Source organism: Zeugodacus cucurbitae, chromosome 2 (assembly GCF_028554725.1).
Source record: "Zeugodacus cucurbitae isolate PBARC_wt_2022May chromosome 2, idZeuCucr1.2, whole genome shotgun sequence".
In the NCBI taxonomy this organism is placed as follows: domain Eukaryota; kingdom Metazoa; phylum Arthropoda; class Insecta; order Diptera; family Tephritidae; genus Zeugodacus; species Zeugodacus cucurbitae.
This window is the reverse complement of record NC_071667.1, coordinates 15,875,995-15,886,094: the sequence shown is the minus strand read 5'-3', so window position 1 is coordinate 15,886,094 and position 10,100 is coordinate 15,875,995.

Genomic DNA, 10,100 nt, shown 5'->3' with positions numbered 1-10,100 from the left:
TAATACTGAATTTAAGGCTTTCAAACGGAGAAAGTTCAGAGCTTCTTAGCTTTATTTTTGTTTCAAAAACATTTATAATAAAAAAATCGTGCATTATAAATTCACGCAAACACTGAATAAAAATTTTAATCGATATAAATCTGGTTGTTTAATAAATTTGCTGAATTCTCTAATCAAGCACTTCTCTGATACCGTCATTTCACAGAAGGCCTAAATAAATTATTATTGTTAAAAAATAAAATTATTTGCTCATTTAAAAACATTAAATGTGGATAAGTTATTTTCTTTTCTAATATTTTTTTATTTTTTCTAACAAAAACTTAAAAAAAAAAAATGTAATCAAAATATTGTACCTGAACTTAGTTTATATGAAAAACCACAAACACAATATATTTTGCATAAATAAAGTAGAAACATGATATCTTATTCAAATTACGAATTTTAAGTTTTCAAAGAAATTTTTGAAAAATGTAAAGCTTCTTGTTCGACCAATATAATATAAAAGTTGACACACCGGCCGTATGAGCAACCAACATAGATTAACACAGAACAATAATTATACTTCTAACTTAACAAAATTTTCACTTTTTTTCCGAGAAACATTGCGAAATGCTAAGCAAACACTTTAGTATGCAAACAAAAAGCTTCTGTTGAAATATATTTAATAGCATGAAACAAATGACAATGGCTGACAGCTGACAGGTGGTCAGCTAACGAAGCTTTATGATATGATTTTGTTCGACATGTTCGAGTGGGCAATAAAACATAGGAATATACCAAATATTGGAAAATAAGAGTATTTCACAAGCTTAGCAGATACACACATACATATTTATATGTATATGAGTAAGCTTTCGTACGTTGTGCGCATTTAAATGTGTTGTTGTTATGCAGACTATGCAGCTTTTGTGTGAAGCTTATTTCACTTGCTCAGCATACTACAACACAAATAAAGCTTTATTAGAATTATTTGAAATATTTTAAAGCTTTCAATATTAAATGCGAGTGCTGGTATTATACTCGTATATATTTGCATTAACTAATCACAGCAATTAACAGCTTGCTTAAAGCTCAATAATTCGCAATAAATAGTTGCTTTGCTTTGCTCGCGCAACTGTGCACAATCAATTTAGGCGTTGAATATGCAAAATACTTTTCAAACACGAAGCACGTGCCGAAGAAATGCTTACGTGCACATATATTTGATATACATACATACATATGTACTAGTGTATTTGCCGACATCTGAGAATTTTCGTTAATCAAAAGTTATGAGAGTTGGTGGTTTTTGCATTATATCGCATTCTAAAATGGCACGTAGTTATTTAATTTTGTTTAATGTGCTGATTAAATTAAAGTTTTCAAAGGAAATATTTAAGATTTCATTAATATTAGATCATTAAAAAATTTTAATTTTTTACTCAAAGAGCCTAGCAAAATTTAAACTTAATATTTGTATTAAATTTATTTTTATTTTAAATCAAATATAAATTCAAATAAATAATATTTTTGTAATTAAATTTAATCGCATAATTTGTTTGTAATCTGAATCTTATTTTTTTAATGTCTCTATACAATAAGATCGTCGTATTGAAACTTGCTAAAGCTTCTTTTATAGGTGATATAATTCTAATATCATATTTATATCATATTTTCTTAGTTCAGCTCAAATATATAAAATTATGGACTTTCGGTCTAAATGACGAGGGTCGGAACCTCTTTAAGCGATTATAGCCGAATCAACCAGAGCGCGCCACTCATTCCTCCTTTTTGCTTTTTGCCGCCAACTGGAAACGCCAAGTGACGCCAGGTCACTTTCCACTTGTTCTTTTAATCGGAGTGGAGTTAACTCGAACAGCTCATCGTTCCATCATCTGCGGTATTCGCCGTTGCCAATGTTCTGAGGACCATAAATCTTGCGCAAAATTTTCCTCTCGAAAACTCCTAGTATCGTCTCATCTGATGTTGACATCGTCCAAGCTTCTGCACCATAAAGCAGTACGGGAATGATAAGTGACTTGTAGAGTTTGATTTTGGTTCGTCGAGAGAGGACTTTACTGTTCAATTGCCTACTCAGTCCAAAGTAGCACCTGTTGGCAAGAGTGATTCTGCGCTGGATTTCGAGGCTGACATTGTTGGTGTTGTTAACGCTAGTTCCCAAGTAGAGGAAACTATCTACAACTTCAAAGTTATGACTGTCATCAGGGACGTTGGAGCCAAGACGCGAGTGCGCTGACTGTTTGCTTGATGACAGGAGATACTTCGTCTTGTCCTCATTCACCACTAGACCCATATGCTTCGCTTCCTTATCAAGTCTGGAGAAAGCACAACAAACGGCGCGATATCAACGAAAAAAGCAGAATTAACGACGCGGTTGTTGCTTCCGATGATATCAATATCACTTATATTATAAATATCATAAATACACTCTTATAGAAGATTGTAACTTCTCTATTTAGCTCTGCAGCTCGTATCCAGAAATAGATTGAAAAAGTCGCACGATAGGGAGTCACCCTGTCTCAAGCCTCGTTTGGTATCGAACGGCTCGGAATGGTCTTCCCGATCCTGACGGAGCTTTTGGTGTTGCTCAACGTCCGTTTACATTGCCGTATTAGTTTCGTAGGGATCGATGAAAATGTGGTGAGTGTCGATTCTTCTCTCTCGGGTCTTTTCCAAGACTTAGCGCATGATGAATATCTGGTCAGTTGTGGATTTTCCAGGTCTAAAGTCACACTGATAAGATCCAATCAGTTTGTAGACGGTGGGCTTTTGTCTTACACACAGTACGCTCGATAGAACCTTATAGGAGGCTTATCGCTCGGTAATTGGCACAGATTGTGGGATCTCCATTTTTATGGATTGGGCAGAGCACACTGAGATTCTTCTTAAAGCGGGCAATTGCTATTTGAATTTCTTCATATTCGGTTAATGGTACATCGGTTCCATAGTCATCGACTGGGGAATCGGATTCGCCATCTCGCCATCTCCTGGTGTTGTACTCTCACCGCCATTCAGTAGGTCGGAGAATTGTTCCCTCCATAACCCCAGTATGCTCTGGACATCGGTTACAAGATTACCTCCTCGGTCCCTACATGATGGCTTGTAAGACCCGGAAATTGTCCCTATCATTGTTACAAAATTTTTTTTTTTTTATAACCTGTATACCCGTCTAAATTATAATGGGAAACCCGTACCTTCAATACAAATCAACTTATGTAAGTGACAAAAATATAAAATTATATTAATCTCTTTAAACAAATTTTTTTGTATTAGAACTAATATTTGCAATCCATCGCACTCAAAATATTTATGATTTTCACAAGTTACCGAAACGTCGACACTAACCACTGGTATGTACAAATGTAAGTATATAAAGTATTTCACAATTGTCATTTGGCAGTTGTTTGTGCTGGATAGTTGAGTAGCTTCAACACCCTTTTCGCTTGTCATCCTGCCTTCCGTTATATAAGTAAATGTTGGTCAATGTTGAAACTTTCAAGGCTCTTCGGTAAACATTCAACCATTGAAATGCCTAAGCTGTGGTTACCTACACAATTTTGCTGCATTCGAGGCGTCGCTCGGTGTATGTGTGTTGATTTTTGCAGATGTAAAGATAACATTTTAGTGATTGATTGTCAAGCATATTGAGGTCATGCAGCTTTCATCCCTCTTTGCAAATATCGAGTTTTATTATTATTGTTACAAAAAGGCAACATTTATTTAGTTAATTGACTTTGATGGGGTAAGAGGTAAATGAAAGTTGAATGCTTGTATATATATGTATATATATTATAAGAATAAAAGAGAATATAAGTAATTATTTTACTTTCTTCTTGAATAAAGATAAAACTTAATATTTCCATAAGTAATACAAATCTAAATACGAATATGTTTTTCCTCTTTTCTCGTTTTATTATACAACGAAAATAATTAATTTAAAATAATAATTCCTTTCCACATACACATGCTTTCAAATGCTCTTATTGTGGGATTATGGGATTATCAGATTAACGTTCGATGAAAAACTATAATACAATTTTTTAACATATACTTCTGCCTTAATATGCTTACATACACATATATAGATCTAAGTGTAGGCTTACACAAGACTGCATACTTTTCGCTGAAAGACAAATTACACTGAAAATGCATCTTTTATGCTCTATATGCCACATAATTAAATTAAAACAAGTAAGGAAGGGCTAAGTTCGGTTGTAACCGAACACTTTATACCCTCGCAATTTATTTATTTAACTTTATTTATATTATATAATACACAATTTGACCCACATATTCGTCATATATATTGTATGAAGTCCATTGAAAGTTGGAAACCATAATATTAGGTTAGTAGCACCGAGGTCCTCGTGTTCGATATATGGGGCCTTAAAAACCGATTTCGGCGATTTTTAGAATGGGGCTGCCACACTATTAACATAGTATTTGTGCAAAGTTCTGTTCCGATATCTTCACTAGTGCTTACTTTATATATTGTAAAGTAAACGATTCAGATCGACTTCAAAGTTCTGGTATATAGGAAGTAGGCGTGGTTGTGAAGCGATTTGTCCTATTTTCACAACATATCGTTGGGATGTAAGGAAACTATTACAAACCAAGTTTCATTGAAATCGGTCGAGTATTTCCTGAGATATGGTTTTTGACCTATAAGTGGGCGACGCCACGCCCATTTTCCATTTTGTAAAAAAATCTGAGTGCAGCTTTCGTCTGCCATTTCGTATGTGAAATTTAGTGTTTCTGACGTTTTTCGTTAGTGAGTTAACCCACTTTTAGTAATTTTCAACCTAACCTTTGTATGGGAGGTGGGCGTGGTTATTATCCGATTTCTTTAATTTTTGAACTGCATTAGGAAGTGGCTAAAAAACGACTGCAGAAAGTTTGGTTTATATAGCTCTAATGGTTTGCGAGATATGTACAAAAAACTTAGTAGGGGCGGGACCACGCCCATTTCCCCAAAAAAATTACCTCCACATATGCTCCTCCCTAATACGATCCTATGTTCCAAATTTTATTTCCATAGCTTTATTTATGGCTTAGTTATGGCACTTTATGTGTTTTCAGTTTTCGCCATTTTGTGGGCGTGGCAGTGGTCCGATTTTGCTCATTTTCGAAAGCAACCTTCCTATGGTGCCAAGAAATAAGTGTGCCAAGTTTCATAAAGATATCTTAATTTTTACTCAAGTTACAGCTTGCACAGACGGACGGACGGACGGACGGAGAGACAGACATTCGGATTTGAACTCCACTCTTCACCCTGATCACTTTGGTATATATAACCCTATATCTAACTCGTTTACTTTTGGGTGTTACAAACAACCGTTATGTTCATGCTGGTTTTCGCGGCCAATACTCTCTTTAGCAACATTTGTTTCGAGAGTATAAAAATATATATACTCATACTTTCGGATTGCTCGTCGTAGATTTTAAGTGTCTACATATATACAACCCTGCATTTGTTACACCTTCCTGTGCTCACTCAGCACAAAGAGATTTTTAAATTAAAACACATGCATATAAAAGGCTTAGCGCATTCATACAAGTTGATTTATGAGTGATTTTTTTAATTCTTATTCGGAGTGCTGGCTGGCTGCTAGGCGACATGCTTGTGTATGGCTGTAATACATTACGAAAATATGTAATGAAATTACTATTGTTAATTACTGCACGGACAAAAAGGCTCAGCTCATGCTGGTTTTCGCGGCCAAAAGCAGGCGAAATGTGCGGGCCCATTGTTATTATTTAACTACATATGTGAGTAAGTTTTAATTACAAGTAAAGTCGCTGTAGGTCGGGCTTTTGGCTGCATACATATGTGTGCACTTGTAGGCAATCTTTTAATTGTATATATATAAAGAAAATGACTTCTATACAGTGAAGTACTATTATTTTTCATAGTACGATGCTATAGCGTGCATGTTTTCAGTAGAGCACTATAGCTTTATGGTAAGTGATTAGGCCTTTTTGCATAAAATAACTGTTAAATGTTGCATAATTTTTCATTACATTAAACAAATGGATATTAAAAAATTAAACTTGTTTATGAATTTTGGCGTAAAATATTGTTTTCTACATATAAATGGAAATTAACAAAAAAAGGAAAGTTTGTAATTTTTTTTAAACTATTAGTATGTATTAATGTCTGAATAATTATTTTACAAAAGAGTTTAAAATATAATAATAGTATTACATATTATAAAATTAGGTGTTATGTATGAATTGTAATGAATTTCAACGATAGAAAAAATGTGAAAAAGTTCTAATTATATTTTTTATATTTAAATTCCTAAAAAAATGCTTAGAAAAAATTTAAACCAGTGGTCGGCAAACTTATTAGGACCAATACTGGTTTCCTAACAATAATTCTTATAGTGTACGTTAGCTTAACACTTACAATCAATTGTTTTTACTGCGTAGAAATGTGTATGAAAACATTATAAAGCAGTAAACTTTACATTTAAAATTAAACTTAAAAATTACATTTTTTGCAAAACAAAAATCGATGGTACTACTTCAAATTAAACACACAATTATTAATTATATTACAAACATTTTAAATGGCGAATGAAGTTGGAAAATTAATCGTTGTGTTTTTATGAACTGACTTGCAAAAATATTAAAAAAAATTAATAATCTAAATAGAAATATAATAATATATATAAAAGCATTGTCTTTTGTGTTCATACATGCGTGCGCACAATCCACCATACGTCCTGCCAGGGATAAAGGGATGTCCAACTTATTCCAGTGTGAGAGCGCCTCAAAATTTGCGTTTTTTATAACATTTTGCATTATTACCAGATCAGACAAAATACTAATTTTTGGGCATTTAAATTAAAATACCCAACATTTATTATGGTTAAAAATTATTATGTACTGAATGTTTAATATAAAAATAACTTATTTCAATTTCATTTAGCGATATAATGGTATATTAAAATAGGCGGTTTTCGAACTTTCAGTAATAAATAAGGTCAATTATTAAGTGTCAACTGAAAATTAATTAGTTTCTTTTATAATTTTCCATGAAAAATTAGTTTCTCGATGCTGCAATTCACAAAAATATTCTTAAATCACTTTTAAATTTCACGTTTTCATTTATATTTATTTTTTTAGATCTTATTAGTGATCTTGCACGGCGGTTAAAAATGTCTCCATCGCATTATTTTTTTTGGCAACTTTTCAATCTGGCCTTTCCAGTTTCCCAATTGCGAAACGTCAAAACCTCCTCCATCCAGTCAAATGTCAAAGTCGAGGAGGTTTTGACGTTTAATATTGCGCTCTCACTTCCAGTGATATGAGAGTTGTACATCTCTTTATCTCTGCGTCCTGCTCGCTGTGAAGTCAGCAAAGATGACATGATACGAAACTCTCTCATTTTCCCTCAAACCAAATTCCCTGATCTCTCATTTTAAGTTGGTAGCAATGCGAGTTGAAGGAATTTTTGACAGAAAAGGCGGGATGCCAGAAGTAATACCGGTAAAAGTATATGACAAAATCAGTGCGAAATATAATTTTAGGGAAATACACTGATAATATTAAACTGTGTGAAACTATTTTTTTGATATGATTTGTTACAAATGACATCTAATATATCAAATGACATCATTATATTTAATATATTATATATTTTATGTTAATAAATTAATATATTTTGTTGCATGAATTTATAAAAAATCATGTTTTTATTTTCTTAATTATTTATAATTAGTATATAAATATATTTAAGTTAGTATATATATGATATAAGTCTAATAGGGAACAGAGCATTTAAAAATAATATCTAAAAGTTAAAATACCCAAAAGTTATTTCTAAAATGCCCAATTTATTTTTTTTACATAGCGGGATCATTGTCAAATGTTATAAAAAATGTGGATTTTGACATCATTATATTTAATATATTATATATTTTATGTTAATAAATTAATATATTTTGTTGCATGAATTTATAAAAAATCATGTTTTTATTTTCTTAATTATTTATAATTAGTATATAAATATATTTAAGTTAGTATATATATGATATAAGTCTAATAGGGAACAGAGCATTTAAAAATAATATCTAAAAGTTAAAATACCCAAAAGTTATTTCTAAAATGCCCAATTTATTTTTTTTACATAGCGGGATCATTGTCAAATGTTATAAAAAATGTGGATTTTTACAGCGCTCTCTCAGAATAAAGAGTTTCGTATCATGTCATATTTGAAGTCAGCAAGCAACTGACCTGACATCGTCTCTATTGTGTAAAAATGATTGCAAGTGCGTGTGTTTCACACGTACACTCAGTGTGCGCTCAGAGAGCGCTCCGCGGTCAATGGGCTGCCGATCACTGATTTAAACTATGAATTTCTGTAATGTCACTCATACCACACGTATGTATACTCATCTTATAGGATTAATACCTAAATGCACACATTCCTAAAGTCAGCATGCTCGTTTTGTTAATTCATATGCAAATAATATATTAATATTAATGCACTTTTATGTTGGGATTAAAACTATAGTACTAAGTTTCTGTTTTAATCTAAGCAAGCTCAATAGAAACACCATCATACAAATATATGAATGTAGGCACCAGTTCACTTTCACATAAAGATTTTTATGCTAAAAATTAAAATTTTTCAACTGCTTGGTTTCTCAGGATTAGAATTATTCTATTATTATGTAATATTATGTTCCCAGAGACACTAGTCCGCTTGGTTTATGCTGTTGAGTAGTTTAACTCACAAATCCGCTGGATTTAACAAGATTTCGCCACACAAAAATTATCCTTCATAATCACTTCACTTGTTTTGAAGCTGAACTACTCTAAATCCCCCTATGTGACGCCATCTGTTGGTCACATTTGTTTAATCAGAGCTGATTTTCACTACAAAAAAATGTCAGAACATCGGTCAACAGCAGAGAACGTTAAATATTACACGTTCTCTGTATGTACTATAGATCAACCAAAGAACCATACCATGCCAACGGCGACATCTATACGCCAAGTTTATATGCTAAGAATTATGAAGAACACGCGATGAATATATAAACTGTTGAATAAAGGACCTAGCTGTTTCGATTTGATCCAATGTCAATGAGAAATTTCGAATAGAAATGAAAATTTTTATGCGATTTAATTTATGCTTTTAGCATTTCTCTCTCTGCATAACATCTTTCTGTGTCTGCCTTTTTTAACATAATACGTCTATAGAAAGAGTGGCTAGGAATACAACATATTATTTCTACATGTTTCTTATAAATTACAAAGGGTTTTTACTAAGAGCGCTACCAAAACGTATTGGGATATCAATGAAATTCTTTGTTCCTGTGAATGCACATTAACTGTCATTGTTTGTGGAACCCGATTTCTTTTGAATGGCCACATGGGCACCCTTGCAGAAGTCCGTACGCCCAACAGAATTTTCGACGGTTTTCAAGCATAAATCGCCCGACACTGCTGCAATATCACGTTCAATATTAGGCTGGCTTATAGGCATATACCGAGGCGGCCAATTGACTGGACGATTTCGTGAGATAACATGTTCACAAAACTTGGTTTTCAATAAACCGATTGCGACATTTGCTGTGTGGCTTAAAAAATCGGAATTGTGATTTAAATCTAACGGCTATATACTGCCCACTTCATTTTAAAATTACAGATAGCGAATTTAAAGACTTTTTTGGAACGCGAGGTCATAGATTTCTAGCAGGTGGAGATGCAAAACACATGTACTGGGGGTCACGTCTTAATAATCCGAAAGGACGCCAGTTGTACCAAACCGTTATGAACCACAATAACCTTGAAGCCCACATACTGGCCCAGCGATCGCAACAAACTACCAGATTTAATTGATTTCGCTGTAACCAAAAATATGGATAGATCGCTTGTGACAGCTGATACATGTACAGACTTATCTTCTGATCATTCACCTGTACTAATAAAGTTGTATGAACAACAACAATCGTTGAGCCAAAAGTGGGTCTAACATCTCACAAAACGAACTGGTTAAAATATAAAAAATTTGTGAGTAGCCACATTAATATTGATTTAAAAATAGATACAGAAAAAGATATTGATGAAGGTATAAGAGAATTTAA